Here is a 27,702-nt window from a genome sequence, read left to right as displayed (position 1 = left end):
GGGGCAACTAAGCCCACATGCCACAACTACTGAGCCCGCCCACTCTAGAGCCCGTGTGCCACAACTAGCGAGCCCCCACGCTCTGCAGCCCGCGTGCCACAACTAGAGAGAAGCCCACACACTGCAACAAAGAGCCTGCTCACCATAATGAAGATCCCGCGTGCCTCAACTAAGACCCGACGTAGCCAAAAAAAAAAAAAAAAGTACCAAAAACTTACCCCTTAAAAAAAATAAACTACAAAATAGGGGATTTAATTTTAAACAATAAAAGAATATTACTTCTATATAGAGATCATTTATAAAAATATACTGTTGATCATTTCAATGAATTTATAGAACAGGACAGTAAACAACTCATCCTGATTTGCACAGGACCATCTAGGTTTTGAGTTCTGCTTCTTGGGAACCTCTCATTTCTGGGCACGCTGAGATCTTTTACTAAGGGTAACCTTACTAAACAATGTAATGGCTCTAACTGCATAGACAGCTTTTTGGATGTATCTCAAGGGTATTTTTCTAGTGGAATCCTGTTATAATAAAGCATAATTCTGTTAGACTTTACAATTTCTGTATGACCTAAATATTCAGAAATGAAAAATCAATTTTATAGGGACTACTCATCATTAGGCCTCAATTTCACAACCCTGGGGACTACATGTAGGGAGAAGGGAAGAGGAAGGAGCAAAAACTTTCTCAATACCCAATGCCTTTAAACTTCAGAATTGTTTACTTTTACCAAACTCTCCAAATAATCACCACTCTGGTACCCTACGGATTTGAACACACTTCCAACTTCCTGCGTAGCCTCCAAACACTGAGTCCAACTGTTCTTCCTCACCTCATGCAGTCACCCTCACTCCAGTCTCCGCTTCTGTGCCAATACTGTATCTTGCGCACTTCCATCTCACTGACTAGCAGGGATGACCCCATGCTGGACTGGCAGGCGCTACTCTGCTCGGCATCTCCGAGCAGTTATCTCCAGCACTGCGCTCTCTCTTCAGATTCTGTCTGCCTTCAGTCCCCCCAGCTCTGCTCTGTCCTAGTAGCACCTAGTGGTGATACCATCCCTAGTTTATGCCTGCACAGCACTTCACAGTTCCAAATTTTCACATTCCCATCTCAAGGAAGTAGGCCAAGTACAACCATTTCAAATTTTAATACTGTAACATTAACATTATTTTTAATTCCTACTCTATCTCCCATGGAGCTTTTCTTACCAGGATCTCTCAACCACTGTGCCTCTTCCTCTACCTTCAAATAAACTTGGTGTTAAGGTCTCAATACATACTTTTAATTGTTTGGGATAGAAGCTAGGTGATTTCTTAAAAAGTTTACTTGTCCACACTGACCTCTCTGTATAAACTTCACTGATTAATCCTCTTAATACAAAACCTAGGAATTTTACCCTCCTGATAATTTACAAGTGCCACTGGGTGAAAAGGAATAACACTTTAAAACTGTGCCATTCCAGTGACTTGAAGAGCACTTGCATTACCTACCAGACAAAGGACAAATGAAGACAGGCATCCACAGGTACTTTTTATCCTCCAACTACAGTCTGGGTGTTTATTTTCATGTGAAAATGCCTATCTAGGGCTTCCCTGGTGGCACAGTGGTTGAGAGTCCGCCTGCCGATGCAGGGGACACGGGTTCATGCCCCGGTCCGGGAAGATCCCACATGCCGCGGAGCGGCTGGGCCCATGAGCCATGGCCGCTGAGCCTGCGCATTCGGAGCCTGTGCTCTGCAACGGGAGAGGCCACAACAGTGAGAGGCCCGCGTTCAGCAAAAAAAAAATGATATGAAAAATGCCTATCTAATCATAGGATCTAATAACCACAACTTTCTCTCTTCCATCTTTCTGCACTTTCAGTAAATTTCAAAGTTCCTTTTAGTGCACAATATATGTCAGTTTATGGGAAGAACACAGGAAGTATTTTTTATGAGGAAAATGTATTTATCTTCAAAATGCCAAATTTCCTGTCAGTATTAATATCCAACTCTTATTATTTATCCCCACCCATTTTCGGATTTTCAACCAGAGGAGGTAAATAAATATATTAATTTTCCCCAAGGCTTCTGGTTCCGTTTTCAATCATCTTCCAATTTTTACCTGTACTTTTCCAGCAACACAAATCTAGGCCTCTTTCCTTGACTTTTCTTTTTCAGCTGTATCTCATATCTCCCCTTTTGCAAGTTCATTCTCTTCTTAGTCTTTACCTATCTCACTTTCTTGTGTCCAATGAGTTTATAATCAATCGTATTATTTTATTTTTAAGTGTTATTCCTCTCAAACAATTACATAGAAAGTCTGCTTTATAGTTAACTTGTCTCAAAATTTGCCTCTCATTAATGTATGTATCTGGGCTTCCCTGGTGGTGCAGTGGTTGAGAATCTGCCTGCCAATGCAGGGGACACGGGTTCGAGCCCTGGTCTGGAAAGATCCCACATGCTGCGGAGCAACTAGGCCCGTGAGCCACAACTACTGAGCCTGCGCATCTGCAGCCTGTGCTCCACAACAAGAGAGGCTGCGATAGTGAGAGGCCCGTGCATCGCAATAAAGAGTGGCTGGCCCCCACTCGCCACAACTAGATAAAGCCCTCGCACAGAAATGAAGACCTAACACAGCAAAAAATAAATAAATTAATTAAATAATTAAAAAATATATATATATATGTATCTGCTGCCACCTCAAGCTAATAAGCAAAATAATTTTACACTGAAATGCACCATACACATCACAATTTTAATTTTTTAAGCACTAAATCTTGATCCATCTATAGATTTCCTTTTAACTGCCAATTTTAACCATTTCCAAACTATGTGACCACCTTGCTCTCAAAATTGTTCTGTGTAATCAATCTGCTCTTAAACTATCAGTTACATAATTAAAACAAATTTCTTTTCCTTTCTCAAATCTACAAACATTTGTATTGTTACTGCATGCCCCTTGCTGTAACAGTCAAAAGCCTTGCTGAATTTAACCTTATGCCTCCTCAAATTATCATGGCACACACCCTTATACCCGCTGCCCATTAATTCCCTGCAATTTATTTCCTAGTTTATTTCCTGCAATTTATTTATTCACTAAAAATTCACATCCAATAGCTGGTCAAACTACTTACTCAGTTCTCTTCCTCATTCTCGTAAATTCTAACCAAGGTAATTCTTGATTCTGGGTACTTTAAATTCTATCTACTTCTTTGCCTTAAAACAGCTTTCCATCACAGTAAGGCTCCAGTCACAGCACAAAACACAATCAGAGCAACTTAACTTGCTCTGATTTTCCTATCAAGGTGTTTGCCCCCAATTAATAATAGTTACAATTACCTACCCAAGCAAAACTAACAACGCACCGTTTCAAATAAAACGTGTTTCCTGTGAACGTCAAGCTAGCAAAATTTACAAGGTCTTCTTCCATACAGAATGCAAATTCCTTCCCAGAAAAGCAATAAATAATTAATAATAGACTTTGGACAGAGGACTGGAGGCTAAGCTAGCAGTAACTACAACATACCAAAGTAAAGGCCAGTCCGGAGATCAAATATCAAAGATACTTCTATTCTGAGCTGACAGAAGTACTGGTTTTTGCTCTTTTCCACGTCAGAGGTTGGCAGATTTAAAAAAATTAATTTACTGCAAAGTGAATATAAAACTCTCAATATCTAGTAATGTTAGAAATTAAAGAAACCCAAGTCAGATCCTGTCAACAAGTAAGCTTTTGCTTATAGAAGATCTGCAGCCTGGCTGACAGGTGGGGTGGGGGTAGAAACAAATAATTGAAAAGAAGAAACCATCATGTGCCAGAGTCCAGTGTGAATCTGGATTTGAACTTCTGCTCCCACATTTACTAAGAGGCAGCATAACAGTGGTTGAGAGAGTAAATTCTGCAGCCAGACTGCCTGGGTTCAAATCCCAGTTCCACTACTGGCAAGCTCCTTTACCCCACAGTGCCTCAGGTTTTTTTTGTTTGTTTGTTGCTTTTTTTCTAATTTTATTTATTTTTTGGCTGCGTTGGGTCTTCATTGCCGCGCATGGGCTTTCTCTAGTTGGGCGAGCAGGGGGTTACTCTTTGTTGCAGATCACGGGCTCTAGGTGCATGGGCTTCCGTAGTTGCAGCACACAGGCTCAGTAGTTGTGGCGCACACGGGCTTAGTTGCTCCGTGGCATGTGGGATCGTCCTGGACCAGGGCTTGAACCCGTGTCCCCTGCATCGGCAGGCGGATTCTTAAGCACTGTGCCACCAGGGAAGTCCCAGTGCCTCAGTTTTTATATCTATAAAATGACAAAGACGGGCTTCCCTGGTAGCACAGTGGTTGAGAGTCTGCCTGCCGATGCAGGGGACACGGGTTCATGCCCGGGTCCAGGAAGATCCCACATGCCGCGGAGTGGCTGGGCCCGTGAGCCATGGCCACTAAGCCTGTGCTCCACAATGGGACAGGCCACAACAGTGAGAGGCCCCCGTATCGCAAAAAAAAAAAAAAAAAAAAAGACAAAGACAACAGTACCTACCTCACAGAGTTATTAAGAGAATTAAATGAGTAAATATTGACAAATCTCTAAGAAAACTCCCTGGCACACAAATGCTTAATAAATAAATTGACATGACCTTGGACAAGTAACTTAACCTCTCTCAGCAGCAGATGTCTTAGAAGAAATTAGTATCATATAAGCAGTTTGTGAATTATAAAGTGCTGTATAAATGCTAAATTATTAAGAATATAACATGAAAAAACAATATTAAATATGAGAATGAAAAATAAAGCATTTATAGAAAAACACAGTCTTACTATATTGCAATTTTATCAGCTAATTTTTCTGAATACGGAGGTTACTTAGAAACCTAACACTTCAACCTTCTGAGACACTCATGCCATCTACCTTATTTTAAATAATTTCTGATGGAGATTCTTATAAAAATATACTACATAACCCTGTCCTAGTATAAGTCTCTGAAAATGAAGTATACCCTCCTACTTTCCAAAGTGACCGACTACCTACACAACTTTCACCTCCTAAGATATACTCCCTCCCCACATTTATACCCTCTTCTTTTGGGCACCAAACAGACTTGGGGTTTGTGTATTATTAAAAAACAACAAGAAGACAAAACAAGAAATGGGAAGGGAAGGGAGGGGAAGGGAGGGGAGGGGAGGGGAGGGCAGGGGAGGGGAGGGCAGGAGAAGCAGAGATAAAAGCAGGGATAAAAGCAAGGGAGAGTACTTCTCAACATCCGCAACACAACCCTCTTCTCAAGCTTTGTAAATGCTCATCTAAACTACAGGCACATAGTCTCCCTGCTCCCACACCACATCCATCCTCTACCAGTGGTCGGAGTGGGCTTTCCAAAACAGTACGCGCCACAAAAACTGTTTCACACCCAATGTTCTCTCCTTTTAACTACAAGAAATCCAAACTCATACATGGCCCCACGTGACCTGCTGCCCCTACATTTCCTACCTCTCTCCTCCCCTCTTTTCTCTCTCACTGGCATTCCTGCCATCCCTAACCTGAATACCTTGTGCTGCTGAGAGACCTCTGTTTTCACTCTCCATCTGACAGTCCCTTGGCTACCTTCTCAGCCTTAGGGCTCCACTCAAGTATGACCCGTTCAGAAAGAATCTCTAGTCAGCCCAGGCACAGCCAAAGCCTCACTCCTTCAACTCTACCACCTCACCCTATTTTATCATTCTCAATGATTTACGTTCAGTTATCTTAACCTCTTACTTCTGTCTCCAACCCACGCCGACCTCCAAGGGCAGCGACTCCATCTTATTTATTCCCAGAACGCAGGCTAAAGCCTGGCCGAGGGAAGGCCCCCCAGAAGTATTACTGACTGACTGAAACAGACCTCAGAAAATAGATACTGGAGGTAAACGTAAGCAGAGTTCAAAAGTGAACTGCAAGAGTGAACTGAAGCCACCTGCTGCGACAGGTGGTCTTTCATCCAGAAAAGGCCTATTGCATACAATTAGCAGGGAAGAGCAGTACTGAAAGGCTGAACGGTAGAGGAGAACCATGCACAGGGTTGAAGAAAACTTCAAGAAAGAATTTCAAGGAAAAGAAGAGTGGCTAGGCCCACCAAGCACCCCAGCAAGATCAGTAAAAAGAGAAAACTGTTTACTGGACTGTATGGATGTTACCAGGCCTTTAGCAAGAGCAATTTTAATGGAGTGGTAGGGGCCCAGAGGCCAGAGGCTTCAGAAGTAAATTAACAGCCAGAAACCTCTGTTCAGATGTATGATTGTATAGGAAAAGAGATATAGCCTTAAAGGGAGGCGTACATAGGTTTGTTTTTGAAGACAGAAGAGACCCTGAACATGCTTTCAGGCAGCAAGCAGCTGACGTCACAGAAAAGACAATGATTACTACGACAAGATCTCTGAGAAGTCAGGATTGGTTGAGATTTAATGCAGAGGTACAGACATAGTTCTTACACTGAGACTAGAAAGAGAAAAGAATGAGTGAAAGTGCAGATATCTCTGACATTGTCTGGGAAGAAAGGTAAGGAGGTTTTACCTGCCAATTCCTTTGGTGAAGGAGGCATTGGGAATACAATGGTCAATAAACGTAGACCAAATTCCCTGTTTCAACAGGGATGTGGTAGGTAAGGAATTCAAGGCAGACAGAGCAGAGACTTGGGCCCAGGTCAGTAGTAGCAGCACCAATCCCCACAGATGTGTGATTTTTTTTTTTCCAACTCACCTTTATAGTTCACGTTTAGAAGCAAAGATATGTTAGAGCTGTTTAGAACATAGGATCCAGAAGAGAAAAAGGCATACTCTAGCTACTACCAAACTACTTCCGGTTATTCAGATGCATTACGTACACACACACTCTCTGCCACCTTCGTTCATTAAAATTCAGCTAGAGAAAATAAAATAACTGGTATTCTCCAAAAAAGCTCTTTACCCAAAGCTCACTAATGACACATATTTCTAATCCACTACCAGTTTTCCTCAACCTGGCTGCATGTCAGAATTACCTGGGGACTCCACCAGGGGCCCCAAGTGATTCTCACATACACATCTAGGCACCCATGACTTCCTACATGTTATTCCCACTGCTCATCTACCTAATTTCTAATCATCCCTAAAGATTCAGCTCAAGCAAACACAGCACTATAACCATGTTATTTCTTTATCTCCCCATTACACCAGAAATTTCTTTATTACTACTCATCTTTATAATTCCAGCCCCTAGCCCATTGCTCAGCCCTTACTATATACTTTAAAAATGTGTTAAATGAAGATTCACAATCAATAAAACATTTAACCTGTAGAAATGGTTAGAGTAGTTATGTTAAAAAAATGTACCTATATAGCACAGAACTAAAACTTTAAAATATTATAAAGAAAATCCTATACAGGTGGGATAAACCATCTATACACTCTCCCATCTTTGCTTTGATAATTCTGAGCACCAAGTCCATGTCCACCTTACCAATGTGATTTTATCTCCACAGCCCACAGTAAAGGCTCAATACAAAAATGTCCAATACAAAAGTAAAGGATAAGTGTTACCTAAAATGTTCATTTGACTTATTAAATACTCAAATGTCCAACAGTATATATACAAGAGAAAAGCTCATTAAACTTGGACACTTTCTGTCCCTAACTAAATATTCAAAATAATTCAGAAGTCTTAAATTAATCCCCAAATTATATATCAATTGGACTCTCAAAGTCTGGGGGAAAGACGGCTACTTAGAACACGGTACAGATTTTCCCAATAGGAATGTTATAAATGGTGGTGAGATACCAAGACCAAGGCACAAAAGCCTACCAAACCCATTAAGAGCCAGACCACTGGTACTGTCCACAGAGGTGTTTCAGACCTTCCACAAATACATATTTGTGTGCATATGCAAAAATGAAAGCAAAATTCCAAAATAAATAGTTGACACTGAGAAAAAGTACCAAAAGCACTTTGCATGGTGCCTAATACATGGTAAATATGAGTATTTGCCGTAAGTTATAGTTGTTTTCTCCCAGAATCCCTGATTTCAAACTTCTGTGTTCATCAAAATAGCTTTATTTTTCTCACTGCATTCTAGACGATAAATTCCAAGCATGCAGGACAAATCCTGGCCATTGGCCACTGTATCTACCATGTCTCCCCCAAAGCCTGGCACACAGGAGTGTTTAATACTATTTAGATGATTATATTTGGATACTTGTTGTCAACGATTTGAATCTTAAAAACAACTAAGTAAACACAGGCTTAAAACCAAATAGCCTCATTTAGTTTTTAGGTGCTCTTTTAAATGAACTACGGTACTTCTCAAATTGATTTTTTTTTCTTTTAAAACTACCATCAAAATGAAGGAAAAAAGTGTAAAAATTCAGGTAGAAAATATTCCTCCAAGAGTCACCAGCTTGGAAAACACTGCTCTAGATAACAGTTTCACTAAATGGCTGAATGAGACAGGGCATCTAAACTTCTTTGGGCCTTGGTAATCCTATTGATTAAGAAATGGAGGACAGAACATATTGATATTTTCTAGCTTAGAACTGCTTGACTATAAACACTGCATATTTCATGAAAACGTGAGAGTAACAACCATCCACAATCTTTGCATCAACCTAACTCACAACTGTTTCCAGTTTTGTACCATTATTTTCCTCCAATACAGATTTTTTTTTTACAAAGTTGAAATCCTAGTGTACAAATCATTTTATTTTCTAACTCCCACCTCCCATTTACAGTAAGAACTGCTGAATACAAATTTGATTGAGCCCTTGGCCAACATCAGAGAACAATTTAATTTACGCTTGTAGTTTTTACAACATACCTTTGGCAACAATATTCTAGAAGGCCACAAGATGGTGATGTTGCTCCATAAAATGCACCTTTTAAAAATATAATCGAATAACTTAATACCAACTTTCCAAAAAATGAAATTAATAGTTTTCCTCCACTTCAAGTAAAGGATATAAAAAAATGCTTGTACTCTATTTAATAGAAAACATTAATGAGGAAGAAAATATATTCATCAAATTTAACAGCAACTGTTCTAATTTTCAAGCTAAACAGTTATGGTCCTTAAAAACAAAACAAAAACACAGAACTCTGGCACTATCACTGTGTCTTTTATCACAGGAATCTTTCCTTCCCTCTCTGCTCCATCCCCTTCCTTCCTCAGGTCATAAAAAAAAAAAATTACATTTTCACTTATTCATTGACTTTTTCATAATTATTCTTAATTTAGAGAGATAATTCCTATTTCCCTGTTTTAAAAGAATTGATACTCAAATGTATTTCCATCAACAAAAGTAAACTATAGCAAAATGAAAATGAAATCATTTCTTTTCTAATTTGCTATAATTTCTCAATTTCTTATAATGTACAATATTATGTTTATAATGGCAAATTACCAACGCTTTTCACGCAGAAAATGTTTGCAGTTGGTCATTTTCCCCATACCTTAGCAAGTATCAGTAGAAGGAAGGTTTCCCATTCCTGTGGTGCTTATATAATGTCAATTAAAAAGAAAAATCAAATAACAGCATCTTAAAACTTGAGCTCCAGACCTACAGAATCAACTTAAGTTAACATGTAAAAAGAGCTGCGTAAATACTCCCTAAGCAGAAGAATAAGATGACAGAGCGTAACTACCTGGGACTGGCAGCACTTACGTGTGGTGCCTAAGTGACACAGAAACATGGCCAATCTTAAACCTGGAATCTGAATCAGGTCTCTGACTCCAAAAATAGTAAAAATCACAGTGACCATTTATTAGGCTCCTATTATTTGCCCAAAAAAACTCTCTCTAATGTTATCAATCACCCTTCAGAGTCATTATTTCTACTAACAGGTAAGAAAAATGAGGTTTCAGGAATGTAAGTAAATTGCCCAAGGTCACAAAACTGGTGAAAGTCAGGATTTTGAATCCAGATCTCCTGGGCTCAAAGCCAATGCTCTTTTCACTACATTTGCGCTACAAACACAGAATATAAAAAAGAAACGCTGAGCTAAACCCAAACCTTAAAATAAGCAGTTTGCTGTACCAATCTGATGTTCCCATTCTTTTATCACTTAAGCAACTTCAGAGTAGGGTGGTTTTGTGGGGCTTGTAAGCTAGGTCATTGAAAACGTTTTTCCTGAAGGTTGAGAAAGTAATCTAAAACAGCGAATGTGTAAAAGCATAAACACACTAACAATGAAGAAGGTAGGCTGCTCAGGCTGTGTTTAATAAATCATTTCCATGTATTCTGGGAAAAACATCCAGGGCAACATAACATTCTCACTCTGCAAAGATCAAATTTCATGTAATTACATCATGTAACATCTCATATTTCAAAATGACACAAACATTTCCATAAATAACCTGTCATTTGTTTCAAAGTGTGGTATTTAATATAATATGTGCTTACCAGACTTTTTTCCTTCAAATCCAAAAATTTTAAAGGTTTGGTATTCTTCAAATACACAGTATTTGCTACATCTCATGAAGGAGCAGAAAGCACAGAGTCATTAATTAGAGCTGAAGATGAGGCTGAGAGCTGATTACGAGACTCACTGAGGGACACAAAGCTTCTTAATGTCAGGCCAAACCTGGGTCTGCTGACAAGGCCAGCACTCTTTTCTACACTGCACTGGTCACTAGGATAGCATGACCCAAAGTTACATTCACCTCAAAACATGTTCTGACTGTTTCTAAATATATTAAGGCTTCTAATTTTCCAGCATTTAAGTAGCCATGGAGATTCGCTAACTCTTCAACTCCAAAGTGCCAATCCCTAGTGTGAGAAGAGCATGTTGGGTAATGTAAGAGAGTTGAACAAACCTAGGTCCAAACTTCAATTTTGCTATTCAGGTGTATTTAACCTCTCTGAGTCTGTTTTCTTACTGAGCAATGTAAATACCAACTCCGTTTTGTGAAGGGGAAAAGAAGTGCTAACATCAACTCTAGGAAATCAGAACTATTTCTAGAATGGAATATAGAAAGTGCCCAATAACTGATAACTTCCTAACACCCTCCCATCACCGCCACCACCCCAGTCACACTCTCAATTACTCTGAGAAGCTCCAACATTTTTCTACCATACTTCCACAACAATACAGAGGACAGCAGGTTAAGAAGCACTTCCATCACATGCCCATGCTGCAAAGTGATACAAAGCAAACTTCCACATCCACAGTAAGAATCAGATGAAAATCACATTTAGGATTAAAGAACTAAATGTAAGGCCAGACACTATAAAACTCTTAGAAGAAAACATAGGCAGAACACTCTATGACATAAATCACAGCAAGATCCTTTTTGACCCACCTCCTAGAGAAATGGAAATAAAAACATAAATAAACAAATGGGACGCAATGAAACTTAAATCTTTTGCACAGCAAAGGAAACCATAAACAAGATGAAAAGACAACCCTCAGAATGGGAGAAAATATTTGCAAATGAAACAACTGACAAAGGATTAATCTCCAAAATTTACAAGCAGCTCATGCAGCTCAGTATCAAAAAAACCACCCAATCCAAAAATGAGCAGAAGACCTAAAAAGACATTTCTCCAGAGACGATATACAGACTGCCAACAAACACATGAAAGGATGCTCAACATCACTAATCATTAGAGAAATGCATATCGAAACTACAATGATGTATCACCTCACACCAGTCAGAATGGCCATCATCAAAAAATCTACAAATAATAAATGCTGGAGAGGGTGTGGAGAAAAGGGAACCCTCTTGCACTGTTGCTGGGAATGTAAATTGATCCGGCCACTATGGAGAACAGTATGGAGGTTCCTTAAAAAACTAAAAATAGAACTACCATATGACCCAGCAATCCCACTCCTGGGCATATACCCTGAGAAAACCATAATTCAAAAAGAGTCATGTACCACAATGTTCACTGCAGCACTATTTACAATAGTCAGAACATGGAAGCAACCTAAGTGTCCATCAACACATGAATGGATAAAGAAGATGTGGCACATGTATACAATGGAATATTACTCAGCCATAAAAAGAAACAAAATTGAGTTATCTGTAGTGAGGTGGATGGACCTAGAGACTGTCATACAGAGTGAAGTAAGTCAGAAAGAGAAAAATAAATACCATATGCTAACACATATATATGGAACCTAAAAAAAAAAAAAAAAAAAGGTTCTGAAGAACCTAGGGGCAGGACAGGAATAAAGACACAGACGTAGAGAATGGACTTGAGGACGTGGGGAGGGGGAAGCGTAAGCTGGGACGAAGTGAGAGAGTGGCATGGACATATATACACTACCAAACGTAAAACAGATACCTAGTGGGAAGCAGCTGGATGGCACGGGGAGATCAGCTCAGTGCTTTGTGACCACCTAGAGGGGTGCGATAGGGAGGGTGAGAGGGAGGGAGACGCAAGAGGGAAGAGATATGGGGATATATGTATATGTATAGCTGATTCACTTTGTTATAAAGCAGAAACTAACACACCACTGTAAAGCAATTATACTCTAATAAAGATGTTAAAAAAATTACATTTTAACACTTGAGAGGAGTATAGTACTGCTAAATTCTTTGTTGTAAATACACAATTTCAAGATATTTTAAAGCTACTCCAGTAACAGAACACAATATTAATTTACTATTTACAAATACTCTTCCTAAGCATTTTAAAGCAGGCTGCTAAGTATGAACTTTCAGATATCCTCATTCTTAGAGGAAAATATTAGAATCCAAAATACACAGAAACCTTCCAAAATGAGATAATCAGTTAAACAGCTAAGACTTTATTCCTAGAATGTAATTCTTCTCAAGTTTAAAACACAGGGACACAATCCATAAATCCAAAACTCCAAAAACTATACAAACTTAAAGCTCCTTCTTAACTCATACGATGACAAAAAACTGAACTGACCTGAACTCATTTGGCAGCAGCATCTGAACAGATGTGTGACTATTTACTGTCCTTATTTATCCATAATTAAACAATTGCCAAGGAAAGTACAGAGTGCTGCCCTAAGACTTCATTGGGGTTTTATGTAACACAAAATGTGGAGTGTATTACGTTTCTAAAATTTTAAAAAAGAATTATTTCTGTAACACATCTGACACCAAAAACAAGGTCTTATAAACCCATCCTAGTGACTATTTACTCAATACTAAGTGTTAGGTTTAAGCCGTGCAATAAATCTATGAATAGGTATTATTATTACCACTTTACATGTGAATATCTACTTTACATATGATAAAACTAGGGCTTAATCTAAGGTTACCTTTACCAAGATCACTTAGCCAATAAGTAAGTGCCAGAAATCAAGTCTAGGCTTGTCTTACTTGAAGGCCTAAGCTCTTAAACAGCTAATAGTTCACAGGAAAATTAAATCACAAAGAAAGTTTTAAAACAAATTATAATTACCAAACGTTTTAATGTAGAACAATGAAATTCCTGAGTATGATGTATACTTTCCATTCTGGGTATTCATACCTAAACATCAACACCATATTTCACAGCTCGAAGGACAAAAAGAGATGAGTTTATTGTTGCTTTTCTTCCCAAAGAACTGGCCACAGTCAGGGAAAACAAACAAAAACAACAGGCTCCTCAAACAAATGCCAACTAATCCTTTCTACTCAAATTTAGAAAGAATCATGGGTTTAGCATGTTGTTTTTTTCTTTTTACCACAGAATGTACTAACACAATAAAAATAACGCTGATACAAACATAGGTTAAGTTTTTCCAAGTACAGCCCCAATTTAAAGATCTGCCGTTCCAATGACAGATATGATCACAGGACTGAGGGTTAAAGTGACGTAGATGCAGGCTGTCACTACCACTGTCCTAAGCAAAAGTTAGAGAAAATAAGCTTCAAGGTTTTGTTTTTTTTCTTTTGGATTGATCGATCTAAAATTTAAACCTTCTCTTACGACTTTCTTCTCAAATCAATATCCTTATTCTAAGCAATGGCTTTTCCCCACAAGAGACAGATCATGGTCCCCATCCAACCAAATTAGACACACTTCAATCAAAATCTCAATTTCTGAGTAGCTTATCTTAAGTGAAAAGCGTAAGATTATCAGATAAATAATCCAATATCTAATTTGTTTCAGCTAAAGCGTTTTTTAAAAAGAAACATCTTCACTCATAAAAATGTATTTTGTAGAAGTATAGGGTAATTTTTTGAACAAGGAGTCCTGATGGGTGCCTCTTGCAGGGTTACTTCTCTTGCCTGCTTCTTACTGTAATCACCAACTATCAGGTTTCTATAGTTTGGATCAAGTCCTTGGCAATTATCTTAAGCCTCTTTAAATATCTGAAAGGTTCAGATGTTAAGCTCCCTTTGTATTTACATTATACATGTGTATTTACTGAACAGTGTAGCTTAAAAAATGGTCTCAGAGAACACCAGAACCCCAAATTACCAATTCAGTTTATACCAGCAGTTCTCAAACTAATGTGTATAAAATCATCTGAGGTATTTACTAAAAATGAAGACTCCTGAACTCCACTATCAAGGACCATACCATAGATCTTGAAGAGTACTCAAGAATCTACACGTTTAACCAATATCCCAGATGACCGTGATGCAGGGACTGCACTTTGACAAATACTTATCTACCCTGTATTTCATCCAATGACGGTGTTAACAATTTCTTGTTCCCAGACTGTACGGCCAAACCATCACCAGCTGATAACTGCAGCCATGTTGAGTCAGTATCTTTCTCAGAGACATTCTTAACCTTTCGGCAACCTATTTTTTAAGCTAAGAGGTGAGATTTGATATGCAGCTCTGCTCATGCCAAACTAAACTACAACTGTCCTTGAGAAATGAGTGGCTCACAGAAAACTGGACTACTTGTTTGAATTTTCAACTTGTTAATAATAATGAACTAAGAGCAATAAAAATGATTTAAGGGGTGTTCATGTCCAAGGGATCCCATTTTCTGCTTTAAAACATTCTTTCAATGAATCCTTACAAAAATCCAGTACAGAAGATATTCTTTACCTTTTACAGAAGAGAAACTGAGGCAACACTGCTATTAAGCACCACTGACAGAAGTCAGCTGTGCCTGGCTTTAAAGCTACAGCTCTTGACCCACATGCAGGAACGTCTTTAATTCTTAAACTTTAAGAGCAGAACGATGTAGTTTATTTACTTCTAAGATAAAGTATGCCCTAATTTATACACAGCAAGTTCATTTGACTAATTCTCCTCCCCACGCTAACTAAACACAAAGAGTAGTTCATCTTGGCAAGTTGGAGCTAAGGTTTAACAGGAATATCCCACGTCAAGTCAGGACTCAAGTCAGTTTGCTTCTCCTCATCCTATGTAGTCCTAATTATGGGTATACTAAACAGCTATCAAAAGACCTTGTTTTCCTTAGTTAAAAAGGTATCACACCTACAATTCTGTTAATGCTAGTACATTTTTAAACCACTCCTGTAATTTAGGGCAGGGAGGAGAGCCATGAAGAAACACCTTAAGGTAACTCTATCTACACCTTTCTTTGTGCCCTAGCCTCTCCTATATATATAAATAATGTTTCTCAGTACACTCAATCACCAAGTCCTGCCCACAACAGCCAACATACTACTATATTCAGAAATCTGCAAAGAGTTTTGCACTAGGAGGCAGGGGCCCATCTTTTCATCTATTCAAAATTCAAAAGTGCTCCAAATCTACACCTAAATTCTTTAAATGTAATATACTGATTCATTATTCCACTCAAAAGCTATAATGTAATAACAACAAAACACACATTTTCTTCATGCCACAGTTAGCCATAACATTATTCAGCATATAACTTGCACTAAAAAAAAGATACTGCTGAGATAAAGTGATAATGAGATAACGATAAGGTGAGAAAACACCAGCTAGCAATCAATTAACCTACCTGTTCCTGGGAAGGATGAGCATTGCCTCATTCCTTACATTTCGCTAAGCAGACAGGATTTCCATTCCAGTCTCCACAAGGAAAGAATATTTTCTCCACTATAATGACTCTTCCCCAAGGAAGGGTGGCTTATCCCAAACTTTCCCAGACACTGCAAACAGAAAATACTATTTGTGAGGCACCAGTTTGCTCAAGGCTAGTTAAGGCCAGAGTGAACCGTTTCAGAGCAGCCTGGGCTCTGGGTCCTGCACTTTCTTGCCCTCAAGTACGGCAAGTCAATCCTGCCCCATTATGGTAACATACTGGGTCAAACCCCAGAGACCCAAAACTTTCTCCCCTTCTCTACCCCAGGAGTGCTGACTATTCCTATTTGTGTAATAAGCCAAACATGCTATCATTTGCACTTTAGATTCAGCTTTCCCTCTGACAGGCCTAGACTCAAAGTACTAAAAGTACCAGGCAGCTCAAGTCTCAGCTTCCAAAACAGTTCTTCCAGAAGCCCCATTTTGGGGTAATACAGCTGTGTGGTGTAATCCCGGGATTCAGATATTTTGTCTAGTCCCTTTCCCTTGAATCTGGGCTAGACCCATGACTTGCTTTAACCAACAGAATGTGGCAGAAATGAGGCTATGCTGGTTCCAAGCCTATGTCTTAAGAAGGCCTGGTTGCCGCTGTTTTTGCACTCCTGGAAGCCCTAAGCCACCATGTAAGGCCAGCAATCCTTCTGGAAAGGCCACATGGAGAGAAGTGGCCTTGAGACAAGACTATGTGGTAAAAGAGAAAGAGAAAGAGAAAGAGAGAAAGAAAGAGAGAGAAGACTAGCATGCAGCTGAAAGCCAGCTATTAAAGTGACCACCCGCAAAACCAGCAGAACTGCCCAAATGAGCCCAGCCCAGGAAAGCAAACCTGTGAGCCAAAAACAAAACAAAACAAAACAAAAAGCCAAAAATCCTGGTTGTTTTAAGTCACTTAGTTTCAGGTTTTCTTGTCACACAGCAATAAATAACCAAAACAATGCTCACCTGGTTCCTTGTCTTTTTGCCTAATTTGTTCAAAATCCAGGAAAAAAGGAGGGGTGTAATGACAGGCAGCAGGGACACCACAATGGGTTATGAACAAATGATTTAAGGAACATCAAGACAGATGCTGGCCTTTCTTATACCTTAGGAACTATCTGACAAATAGTTTTACAAAACATACTCCAAAAAAAGTCATTTAAACATATGAATTTAAAATGTATACTAAGAGCTTTTTAAGGTAAATTTCTTTTTAAATGATAAAGCTTTTTATGTACTGGTAAAAACCACGGAATATCATGATATGTACTTTTGAAAATCAGATCCTGATTGCTCCAAAAATACAAATTTTCATAGACAAAACTTTTATAAACGAACAAACTCCATCTGTAAAAACACCTGAATTAAAAATCAACAAATTTTCAAAAGGGTATTAATCCCTACATTTCACCAATGTACTTTTGCAGACAAGAAATCACCTTTTGCTTTTTCCTTGATAGGAGGATAACTGTGATAAATACTTAAAATTTTCAAATTTACCTACCGATAGCCACTACAATGAGGTTACCATTTTCACACAAAGGAGGAAATAAACAAGCTCAGATCTACACAGTAAAAAAGTTTAACACAGATTCCAAACAGGTAAATTCAAACTTCTCACACAGAGCCTTCAGTTAAATTCCCATTTTAGATGAAGAGTTGGTGGGAAAAGAATACTGACTCAGGAACAAAAAAAATAGGTTTTAGCTCTAGTTCTAATTTTGGCCACTTGCTAGCCATATACCCTGGAAATTTTACATTTTTTAATTTCTTTGAGCTCCAGTGTCTTCATCTAAAAAGGAATTATCTCCTTACACACCTACTGATCAATTTTCATGAGAATCAAATGATGACATATATGCAACCATGCTGAAAAAGTGTAATATACTGTAATATATAAAATATGATATTCTTCTTAACGCCAGCAAAGAGTAAAAAATCATCTATGTATGTGCTTTTTGTTAGACATTTTCTCTCCACTATGTATTAGTAACTGGTTACTTCAAAAACCACTATTAAGGCTAATTTATTGCCTTCCACTGCTTGTTATAAGTACATCATATTTTTACAGAAAGAGTAAAAAAGATCCTAGCCTTTCTAATAATTACAGAATCAAACTTTCTAGGGCTATAACAGATACTATGTAATAACCTGCTCTGGTTCCCTACCAGGAAGACAATCCTATAGATGCAGAAAAGTCAACTGTTTACTAATCAAATTATGCTTTAACCATAATTAGTTTTCAGAGGATTAATCTGGCAGCAGTTTGTAGTGTGAACTGAAGTAGAGGGAACCTGAAGGTAGAACGACTTCTTTCTACATTGCTATGGTCATAGGTGTGAGGGTCTGAACTCTGGAGGCAGTAATAGGAATTGAGGAAGGAATGGAGGAAGGAAGGACAATAGACAGAATTTGATGATGAAAGAGAAAATGAAGAAAGTAAAAATAACTGAGATTCTGGTCCAGGTTGATTGGGAGAATAGTGGTACATTTTGAGCAACATCAATTGGAATTTTTATCTTCAGCGTATGTGTGGCACTTTACAGCGTTAGTTCTCAGCCTTCCTCTGTAATAATTTAACCAGAGTTAGCTACTTAATCCAATGAAAAAATTCACTGACTAGGTCTCTGCACTTCATTATTCTGTAAAGTTTTACTTTTTACTTGATAAAGCGTTCCTGAATGAAGAAGTAGTTTCAGGGAATACCCGAACAAAGAAGATAAAAGTTCTTAAAGTTTCTTATTTCACTTACTTCCCCTCCAGCCCCACCTCTCCAATCCAAACTGAGATACAAAGGAAATAAATGAGAACATGACTGTTCTGATATTTCTATCCGCTCTCCATACACCCAATTCATCCCTCAGCCTCACCAGTTCTCCTGCACATGGAAAACAAGAAAGGTACAGATAGTCCAATAAAAATCTAAAACCCAAGAATCACAAAATGTTAAGAACTGAAAGGAACCTCCCAGGATCATCTAGTCCCTGCTGATGAGGTCACTTAAAGGCAGTGACTACATCCAATTGATGGTAAATCTGTTGCACATGTCTCCATACAAGAAAACCATCACTGTCAATCAACTCCTGATTCTACTTTACCCACTTGCTAACTGAAATGCTTGGGACAAATCATTTAACCTCTTGGACTAGTCTGTTCTGTAATAGAATAGCAAATAAGATAAGTTAGTCAAAATTCTCTGTAAGGTGTCAACCACAACACAAGTCTAAGGAGATATTGTCTCTAGGTGTACATACAATATGTACACCTAGAGGTTCTATTGGTAAATGGAAGCATTTGAAGGTTCAATAGTTTTAAAAGGCCCCCAGTAATTCTAAGCACTGCTTCAACCCATTGGGTTCCATGGATGAGATTTAGGTGGTCCAGAGACTCCCCTAAAATTATATCCACAAAGCACAGGTGCATATGGAAATTTTCCAGGCCAGCAGATTTCTTTAGTTTCACCAAGAGTTACTAATCCCCCAGAGGCTGAGAACTACTGCTGTAAAGTGCCACACATACGCTGAAGATAAAGCTTCCAATTGATGTTGCTCAAAATGTACCACTATTCTCCCAATCAACCTGGACCAGAATCTCAGTTATTTTTACTTTCTTCATTTTCTCTCTCATCATCAAATTCTGTCTATTGTCCTTCCTTCCTCCATTCCTTCCTCAATTCCTATTACTGCCTCCAGAGTTCAGACCCTCACACCTATGACCACAGCAATGAAGAAAGAAGTCGTTCTACCTCCAGGTTCCCTCTACTTCAATTCACACTACAAGCTGCTGCCAGATTAATCCTATGAAAACAAAGGTTTAATCGTTTCATTCCCAACTCAAAAATCATCTGTATAACCCTCATCGCCTACTAAATCCAAGGTCATAAGCCCAGCACCAAAAGCAATCCATAAACTGGTCCAAATTTTTACTTTAAGCTTTACCACCCATTATACTGGTACAAATACGTTATATTCCATCCAAACATACTTGCCTCTCCCTAAATGTATGAACTCTGTGCTCTCTTAGTCCCTTCTCTCTGCCTGGATTACCTTTCCCAGCCTATCGAAAGTCTATAGTCATACTTCAACCCAAAGATTTCAAAAACCAGAAGCTCTATGAAATAACCCCCCATGAGATGTGAGCCCTACATCCTCTGAATGTGAATTCAGTATGAAACGTAACTATGTCTTAAAAGACAAATGAGGCATTTGTGTATAGTCTTACCTGCCTAACTAGTCTGTGAGGGCAGAAACTGTTATCACCCTCATCTTTATATTCCCCCAAATCCATCGCAGTCATGCAGTAGATGCTTAATAATTGTGTAAGGCAGTAGAAGAAATTTCAGCCTTCGCGGGGTAAGCAGATTACTATCTCTTGAAGCAGAGACCTTACATGCAACATCCTCTATCATACCAGGCTTCCAAAAACATAACCTTTAGTTACTGCTTTTCAAAGCCCTTATGTTATAGGTCATATAAGTGCATTTGAAGGGAAGAACTATTTTAAAGTGTTAATAAGCCACTTCAGAAAGATCTGTTCCCCCACATACTTTACACTTCTCAATTTGAAGAGCTTCCAATACTTGGCCACTAAGTATTCAATTTTAAAAATATTAACCATTTATGAAAAGTGATAGTTTCAGCCACCGATAATTATCTATTTTATGAGTAAAAACAAGTCACATAAATAAAAGAATGCTTTTCTTCTTTAAAAGGTCCATTTCGCTTGCATAATACATACAGAGACTTAACTAGACAGGTAAAGTGGGTTTATACATAAGCATGAACTCTTGCAGAAACCTGCATACAACTGTACACCAGGTATTTCAGGCAAAAGAAACCAAAGAGGGGGAAGATAACTCTGGACGTTATTCTTTTACACTATTATTACCAACAACATTTTAAGGCAGGAACTCACATTTTGCACACTAACTACACAAAAAGATAAAAACCAATCAAACAGAAAAAGAAAGCCACATCAAGCCCCTGGAAAATATTTTATCCTGGAAGAGTAAAAATGTCAAAATAACAGATACTTCTCTTCTTTGGTAAGGAAGGTTTCATATAATCGCGGGAGCAAAGGGGGCTCAACTCCGTATTGATGGAGCAAAGAAAGGGCAGTGCACAAGAGTAATCATTTAAAGCCTGTAAAAGCAACGGGTAAAGTACAAAATTTTTTAAATGTCTAAAGGATGAAAGGAGAAGGTCCAAGTCACAGATTAGATAAGGACTAGCGAAAACTGCAAGGTCACTGGGATCTACCAGGTCACAAAGGTGGAGGTGGGGGTTGTGTTGGGCGGGGGGTAGGGGGGGCGGCTGCAGAGTCAGTGAAGAACCAGGAGTGATAAAAACACGGCAGAAAAAGACGTTCTAAGGCGGGGAGTCCTTGGTTTGGGACGGTGGGACTGCGGGGAAAGTCAGGGCACTGGGAGTAAGTCCATATATTAGGGTTTTCTTGGAGAGGTGTTAGAGAAAGGAAGGAAGGTTGAAAGAAGGGAAGGAAGCTTGAGAACTGCGGCTGCCGAGTCACGGAAACACTTTTCTCCGCTCCAGTATCATTAGCTCAGGCCTGTGCCAGGGCCAACTCGGGGCAGGACCCGTGACCCCACCCCAGAAAACTCCCAGCCCCGGGGCTGGAGTCGGCAGCCAGGGCGACGCGGACGGCCCCCGACTGCCCTCGGAGGGTCCCGCCCCGCGGCGGACCGTGCCGGGCTCAGGGCACCGCCGCAGAGGCTCCCGGCCCGCGCCCCCGGAGCCCCCGCCCCGCCCGCGACCCCAGCCCCTAGCCCAGCGCCGCGGCGTCCTTACCCGGCGCGAAGCCGTCGGCTCCCGGCGGCCCGGCGGCCCGGCGGCCACGGCAGCGGCGCCTCCTCCACCGGCGGGCGCCCTCACCCTTCCGTGCCCAAGATCGCCATCTCGCAGCAGGCGCGGCGGCGACAGCCACCCAGGCGTCGGCCCCGGCAGCCCAGGCCGCCTGCAGCCACTCGGAACCCGCTTGCCGCGCTCGCCGACACCCGACCCTCCCCCCACCCCCACCCCGGCCACGCGCCACCTCCGGCCGACCCCACGCCTCCCTCCTCGGGAGCGCGCCGCGCCCGGAGCGCGCGCCTCCCTGCCGGCTCGACCCCGCGTTCAGCGACGCGGCCTCCCAGAGCCTCCAACTCCGGACCCGGAATCCGGCTTCCCGCGAGCATGCGCAGCGAGGGAGACCCGAGGATGCCTTTGGAAGACTCCGCTTCTCCGGGTCTTCGGAGCGGTCGAGGGAGGGGGAGAGCCAGCCAATGGGAGGGAGGGGGCGAGGCCTGAACCTGTGGAAGGGGAGGAGACGTCGCCGAGATTTGGGAAGAGGCTTCAGTAAGTCTTGGTGGTTGCTGCTGACTTGACTTTCCGGTTCGCGGCCAGACCCGCTCATGACTTTCAGTAAGGTCCTTGAGGCACTGGCGTTCTTTTCTTGAACGCTTTACGGCAAAAGGAGGCTGTTAATAAATACTCCTTGACCTAGCTGAGTGTTTGACTTACAACCCATTGCAAGAGTAAATAATTGCATTTAGCAGATGGTCATACCAGAAGAGTTCCAGTCCACTTTTACTGGTAACCAAAACGTTCACTACCCCAACCCCACAAGAGTACAATGATAGAACTAATACTGAGCAAGTGCATGTGTCTGTGCAATTAATGAATACAGCAGTTCCATAAAGAAGGGCCTATTATCCCCATTTATACAAATGAGTCAATTAGCCTGGAGAAGAGCTCTTGGTTCTGTGCCTTGCTTTTAGAACCAAGGCCACCCTGCAAATAGAAATCAGTAACGACCACGTTACTCATCATATGACCTGTTCCTCTACTTCAGAGAGATAAAAAAGGTCATCCAGCATGGATTTCTACAATTTTTGCCAGATGCTTCACCCAAACCCCACAAATTACCTACACCCACACCCAAGCTTACTAGTTTTCCTCTATCTCAGGCTGGCTGTCCCTGCTCCCCTCCAACCAAAACTCTCCACTGACTGCTCCCTCCTGTAAGGCCCTCCCTGGCATATCTTTAACCTCATCCTTTCTGTTGAGTACAACTCTTCCACATAATCATGTTTAAGACTTTTCTGTATGAAACTTTCCCTTGCCTTTAAACCTCTTTCTAGTTCTCTCTCTTCTTCCGTCATAACTAAACCTTTGAAAGAATTGTGTACCAAGAACATTGGCATTCGTGAGTATTTGTAGGATTCAATAAATATCTCTTGACTGAATAAATGCAAATGCACATTCTCTTCCTCTCCACTCCATCAGCTTCTACCCTCTGACTTCCTACCTGGGTCTGATGCATACTGTATCCACAATGATTATTCTAAAACATACATCTGAGCCCATCACTCCACTGCTTAAAATCTTTCATTGGCTCATCAGAGCTTTCAAGACAAAAGTTAACATGGTCTTCAAGGCTTCTTTCATGCTCACATGCTCTGTCTCTCCTGTTATGACAAACTCTTCAGAGTTCCTGATTGTGCTCACTCATCTCTACTTTGAAGGGTACTGTTTCCTCTAACGTTTCCCTCACCTTTTTGCTTGTCCAGCTCCTTTAAAAATAAATTCAAGAACATGCTCCCAAGTGCACTCTCAGACATAACCTATGCATACCCAGCAGAGGTCTGCACTCCATCTGCAGAGTGCACACATGCCTCCTCCCACTTCCCGCTCTACTTCCAGCTCTCCCAAGTCCTCAGTTTCTGCCTCAGGTGAGCTCCATTCAGCAGTTCCTTGTACTCACCTAGGCCCTTACGTTGACAGCAAACATTGGACCAGCCTTTCATTATTAAATATTTCTTTGGTGTTCAAATGAACACTATTACAAATATCTTTTCATCCATCATTGCCCATGTCCTTACTTACTGCCTTAATTTACATCCTTAAAAGTAATAGAAAGTGTGAACAATTTTAGCCCTCTTGAAACATATTGGCAAGTTACCTTCCAGGAAGAACTTAGGCCTAGGTTCACACTGCCTGGGATAAAAACCCAGCTCTGCCACCTGGGGCCAGATTCCTATTTTCATGGATCCTAGATACTTTTACTTTGTGGATCTCTTCTTCCATAAAATAATATTTAAAATTATATTTATAACTGAATTGTTATAAAGACAACATACTGATATTGTACATTAAAACATTTTCTTTGACCTAAGCATTCATTTTTTTCTTTCTGATTTTAAAAGAAATTAAAACATTTTATGGGCCTCTAAAAGTATGGTGAGCCTGAGGCGCTGTGCCTATCATGGCAGCTGGGTAAGTCAACACTTCTGCCACCTATGAGCTATGAGGTTTGGCCAAAGTCCTTAATCTGTGCCTCAACCAGAAAATAGGTATAATGCTACCATATGATGTTGTCATTAAAAGAAAATGAGTTGCTACAAATAAAATACCTAGAACTATGTGGCACATGATCAATAAATTACTGATATTATAATTGTCATTCTCAATTGTCCCACAGCACTATATGAGAATATGTGATTGTCCTTCTTCACTGTGCCAAAATCATCATGGTATATTCTCATCTTGGTATATTCTCATCACAGGGCAAATATGGTATCTCATTGTTTGTCCATTGTCCATTTTCTTGCTAGGATATTCACAAAAAGTTGCTTTATACAATGTAGATATTGATCCAAAATAAAATTATTAGTCTTTTCCATTTTTGTTTTCTTCTATTATTTTTTGCTTTGCAACTTCATTGCCATCCTGAGATCATGTTATTTATCTGCCTTTACTTTTTTCTACATGTTTGATAATTTTGCTTTATCCATTAAATAATTTAATCCTTTCAGATTTATTTTGGTGTGATGATCTACCTTTTCTTTCTCATGGTCTCCCCCAGCTCATTTGTTAAAGAATCTTTCTCCAACTATGATGGTTTTAAAATACACTCACAACTTCATCAATACTCCCCCCTTCAAAAAGTGGAGTCTAATTCCCTTTCAAATGAATGTGGGCTGTACTTAGCAACTTATTTTTCTTTCTTTCATCAGAATTTTACTCTCAAGTAGAAACAGGATTGCAGTGCCATTACTCTGAGTTCATCCTCTTCTCCCACACATGATTATATAAGGAAAGGCATTAGTGCGCTAGTGACTTATTTCTAATGAGTACAATACAGCAAAAGTGACAGTATGTACTTTCCAAGAGCAGGTCTTAAAAAGGTATTGTGGCTCCTCTCTACTCTCTCTCAGATCACTTGCTCTGAAGAAGGCAGTTACCGTGTCATGAAGACATATCAAGTAGCCTTATCAGAGGCCCACATAGCAAGGAACTGAATATCTTGCCAACAACCAGCAAGGATATGAGGCCTCCTGCCAATCTCCATGTATATGAAGCAATCCTGGAAGTGGATCCACCAGCCTCAGTCAGGCTTTGGATAATACAGACATCTTGGCTGCAACCTCGTTAGAGACCTTGAACCAGAAACCCCAACTAAATCATTCTCAAATACCTGACCCATAGTAACTGTGAGGTAGTAAATGTTCATTGTTTTAAGCCACTAAATTTGGGGGATAATTTGTTATGCAGCAATACATAATAAATACACTAACCCAGTGGTTCTCAACTGGGGACTATCTTGTATCCCAGGGGACATTTGTAAATGTTGTGAGACATTTTTGATTATCTCAGCTAGGGAGCTGGGGGAGATTTCCACTGGCATTTTGTGGGTAGAGGCCAGAGAGTGCTAAACATCCTTCAGTGCACAGGCCAGCACACACACACACAAACACACACACACACACAAGCAAAGAATTATCAGATCCAAAATGGCAATAATACTGAAGATGAGAAAACCTTCACTAACCTGTTTTCCCTGCACCTTAAATTTTCTTTCTTTCACATACACTTGTTTCATATCCTTTGCTCATCTGGTTGCTGCTTTACCGTGTTTTACCCCTGGTCCTAGGCAACCACCAATCTGCTCTCTGTCACTAGAGAATAACTTTACTTTTTCAAAGGATTGGTGTAAATGGAATCAGACAGTGTGCACTTTTTCGTGTCTGGCTTCTTCAGCTCAGCATATTTTAAAGATTCATTCCTGTTGTTCTGTGTAGCAGTAGTTGCTTCTTTTCTTATTGCTGACTATTATTTCTATTGTATGGATTTGCCAAATTTTTTTATATTTGTCTTATTGCTGAACATTTAATTTGTTTCCAGCTTTTGGCTATAAAGACTGAAGATTCTATGAACATTGGGTTAAAGTTCTTTGTGATGACATATGTTTTCATTTTTCTTGGGTAAATAATGCCAAGGAATGGAATTGTTGGGTCACATGGTAAGTATATATTTAATTATAAGAAATTGCCAAACTGCTCTCCAAAGTGGTTGTGCCATTTTACATTCCCACCACCAATGTACGGGAGTTCCAGTTTTCTATTTCCTTTCAAACACTTGGTAATGTCAGTCCTTTCTGATTTTAGCCATTCTAGTAGGTGTGTAGCAGTAAGTCACTGTGTTTTAATTTCTATTTCTCTGATAACTAATGATGTTGAGCATCTTCTCATGTGATTATGGCTCATTTGTATATTTTCTTTTGTGAAGTGTTTGTTCAAATGTTTTGTCCATTTCAAATTGTCTTTGTCTCTTCAGTTTGTGTTCTATATACCAATCCTTTGTCAGATACATTTGTTGTGAATCTTTTCTCTCAGAATGTGGCTTGCTGTGGTCAGCCTCCAAGAAGGACCCCACTGATCTTGGCTTCCAGTGTCTATACTTTTATACAGTCTCCTCCCCTTTAGAGCGGACCCATATCAGATTTTCCAAGAGGAATTGTGAAAGTGATGGCATGTGACTTCTAAGACTAGGTCACGAGAGTCATTGTAGCTTGCACCCTGCCCTCTCGGATTGCTTGCTCTAGAGAATGTCTTTGGGAGGATCCATACAGAGAGGAACTAAGACCTATTGATAAACAGTCAGCAACTTACCAGCCATATGCAGCATCTTAGAAATGAATCCTCCAGCCTCTGTCAAGCCTTCAGATGACTGCAATCTCATGTGACACTCCAAGCCAGAACTGGCCAGCCAAGCAATTCACATATTCCTAATCCATAAACACTGTGAGAAATAATAATTTTTTATTGTAGTTTTCAGTCACTAGGCTTTGGAGAAATTTTTTACACAGGAACAGTTAAACTCGCATTTCATTTTCTCAACAATATCCTTTGAAGAACAGAGTTTTTATTTTGCCAAAGTTCAACTTATCATCTCTTTGTCTTGTGACTCATGCTTTTTATGACATATGTAAGAAAGTTTACCTACTCCTATAGAGAAAAGATTTTTTAATATGTTTTCTTCTTGAAATTTAGTTTTAACTTTTTCATTTGAGACTATAATACATTTCAAATTAATTTTTGCATAAGGTATGAGGAAAGAGTCAATGTTAATTTTTTTCTAAATGGATATAATATTGTTTCAACACCATTTGTTGAAAAGACAGTCCTTTCCCCCCTGAACTAGCTTTAGCAACTCTGGTGAAAACTCAGTGTCTATTTTTGGACTCTTTAATCCATTCCATTTAACTATAAGCCTATCTTTATTACACTGTATTGATTACTATAACTTTAGAAAGTGTTGAAACCAGGAAGTGTAAATCTTCCAAATCTGTTCTTTTTCAAAATGATTTTGACTCTACCAGGTTCTTTGCATTTGCACATGAATTTTAGAATTAGCTATTTAATTTTTATTTTTGAAAAAATACCTCCAGGAATTTGGGATTGCTAATACGTAGATCAATTTAGGAAGAACTGACACATTAACAGTACTGAGTCTTCTCATCCATGAATATGGTATAG

The 27,702-nt window shown here is 39.7% G+C and overlaps 1 protein-coding gene across 2 annotated transcripts in view; it reads right to left on the bottom strand.

The window, feature by feature from the left end:
• WWP1 (WW domain containing E3 ubiquitin protein ligase 1) overlaps positions 1 to 21,899 on the bottom strand; it is a 113,640-nt gene extending 91,741 nt beyond the window's left edge. Inside the window, exons 1-2 of one of the 2 annotated variants that reach the window (XM_060287439.2) lie at positions 21,695 to 21,899; positions 15,835 to 15,985 (exon numbers count right to left, since the gene is read on the bottom strand). The gene's annotated coding sequence lies outside the window, so the exon portion shown is untranslated. The remainder of the gene's footprint in view (positions 1 to 15,834; positions 15,986 to 21,694) is intronic. The other variant, XM_030839247.3, reaches the window with a different exon arrangement.
• Positions 21,900 to 27,702: the final 5,803 nt, after the last annotated feature.

Source organism: Globicephala melas, chromosome 17 (genome assembly GCF_963455315.2).
Source record: "Globicephala melas chromosome 17, mGloMel1.2, whole genome shotgun sequence".
Lineage (NCBI taxonomy): Eukaryota > Metazoa > Chordata > Mammalia > Artiodactyla > Delphinidae > Globicephala > Globicephala melas.
Note: the sequence above shows the minus strand (reverse complement) of the source record. Positions and strands in the feature narration are given on the sequence as shown.